General features: G+C 36.9%; 1 protein-coding gene across 1 annotated transcript in view; it reads right to left on the bottom strand.

Moving 5' to 3' along the window:
- LOC107104923 overlaps window positions 1-2,382 on the bottom strand; it is a gene marked incomplete at its 3' end in the record, with an annotated part of 36,509 nt that overhangs the window by 21,663 nt on the left and 12,464 nt on the right. The window lies entirely within an intron of this gene.

Here is a 2,382-nt window from a genome sequence, read left to right as displayed (position 1 = left end):
CTATATTGCTCTGTTCTTCCTGGAGATATAGAAGAAGATTCTGCTGTAAGCCCGACAGCAGGGTGAGCAGCATTAGCAGCAACCATTCAACACAGTACGGCGCCATTGTTGTTGTGATACTGTGTCGCGCATGCGTGTTTAGAGGCGACGCTATGACGCATGCGTGTAAAAAAAAAAAGCGGTCAGACCTTAAAGATGGAAACGCGAAAACGGCGTTTCAAAATCTTGCCACTCTGAAGGCTTAATAAAAAAAAGATCATTTACAGACCCTGAAACGCCGGCTTCGTGTAGATGAGAGGCTGGTTTGGTGAAAAATTTTACGTTTAGGCCAAGGTTTGACTTCGTGTGGACGGGGCCTCAGACAAGCTTCTACTCCAGAACTACAGGTCCATCTCAAACATTCCCCTTTTTTCCCCCTTTTAGAGCTGTTTCACACCTTCCTACCAAAGACCAGCTGCTTCATTTTCTTCTAGCCAGGATTCCTTGCCCACCATAGTACATAGACTGTCCTTGACAACATTTTTAATTACATCAATATAAATGCAGACTGTGGAATGGCCTGTTATTACTGGACCTTTGTGCATTATTCAACAAACTGATCAATTTTACATAAGCACCATGAAAACTGGATCAGCCTTTCTGATACACAACTTGAAGGGTTAAAATTTGTGTACATTAGAGATAATGAAAATCACATATTGCGTTCCCAAAGGGTTCGTCTTAGGGCCTCTCTTATTCAAAAAATACATGCTCCCCATTGTCCCAAACTTAGTATATGATCTTAATAAAAAGATTACAGTATCACAAGATGACCATGAAACTAAGGCTAGGCAATATATATCACAATATGTTCAAATTACCTTCAAAAACAATAGTGTATAAAATTGCACTGATATACTAATTTACACTTTTAGTTTTAAATTTAAAACATTTTATTTTAACCAGCTCAAAGCTTTCACAAAATAATCCTGACACATTTGGGTGTCAGTATAAGACCTTTAACAAGATCCCAGCAACCAAACAAGAAGCAAAGTAAAAACACATAATAAATAAAATGGGGGGGAAAATGGCTATTTTGAGCACAATAAAAAACAGTGCAGAATGAAAAAAAGAAATTTACCTCAAATTACAAAAGGTTGAAATACTACCCAAAAATGAGAGAATTATTAGAGCATCGATAAACTATTTGCATTGTTTTTTTCTGGGAATTTTAAAGAAGCACAAAAAGTTTTAAACTTGAGAACATTTCAAAGGCCTGAAAACCTCTGAACACACATCACAGGGTTTAGAGCATCTTGAAAACATTTAATTAACAGAAAGAAAATAGCATCTGTGATCCATATCTCTTTCTTTTTCTCTCATATGGGATCCCTTTTTTTTAAACGACGAGGGCAAAGTCATCAGCTTCACAGCTGTTTCATTTTGCAACATTCTTCATTTTGCATCGGATTACTTTTTAGGTGGTGGAATAAATTTGTTTCGCTACTGCCATGTTTTGCTCAGCTGAAACACCTGCTGTTGCCATATTTTTTATTTGCCGATTGCTCAAGTGTGTACCTGTTTGGAGGAGGGGTTTATGACGCATTCAAAGTGTCTGAGAAAAATAAAACTCAGCGAAATAAATGCAGATGACTTAATCTCATCTTGTGAATTTGTATTTTGGTTGTGATAGTGTCATTTTAACTTAAGTTTGTGGGGAAACCTGAGATACATCGAGTATAATCAACGTATCGCCCACCCCCTACATGAAACCATTTAAGCACTGGGTAAATGCTTAAAATATTTAGATGTTTTCTACAGCTAAAAAAAACAAACTGAAGTTTTAGTTTTTGTACCAAAAGAAGAGTGTTCAAATGTTAGCACACAGTATCAGTAAAAACAGGTATAAATTATGGCTCAAAATCTAGGTGTAGTGATGGATTTGGACCTTAAACAGTTAGATTCCATAAACACAGTAACCCAAGTTGGCCCTCTATCACCTAAAAAACATTGAAGGACTAATTTCTCTGCTACTTGATTGTAATGGTTACAGAAGAACGCTGTGGCATTATGGAGCGACCTCTGTGCTGTGATTGGTATGGTCTGTTTTAGAGCAGAGTACTGAGCCTTACCAGTCTGACTTACGCCCACTGAAAGTCAGAATGGCTGGACAGGTTATGTACCTGAAGGATCCTGAAAAAAACTAATTTATTTGTTTATCTTAAAGCTACAGTGTGTAATAATTACAGGGATATAAAGTCAGAAATTTAATATATTATACATAACTATGTTATTTATCATCACCTATGAGCTCAGCCTCTTAACCTTAATATTTGCGTTGCCTTAGAATTCGTTATTTATAATTACATAGGAGCGGGTCTCGCAGCCATGGAGACTGACATC

The sequence above is a fragment of the Cyprinodon variegatus genome, unplaced genomic scaffold (assembly GCF_000732505.1).
Source record: "Cyprinodon variegatus isolate N-32 unplaced genomic scaffold, C_variegatus-1.0 Scaffold1954, whole genome shotgun sequence".
NCBI classification, from domain to species: Eukaryota; Metazoa; Chordata; class Actinopteri; order Cyprinodontiformes; family Cyprinodontidae; genus Cyprinodon; species Cyprinodon variegatus.
Note: the sequence above shows the minus strand (reverse complement) of the source record. Positions and strands in the feature narration are given on the sequence as shown.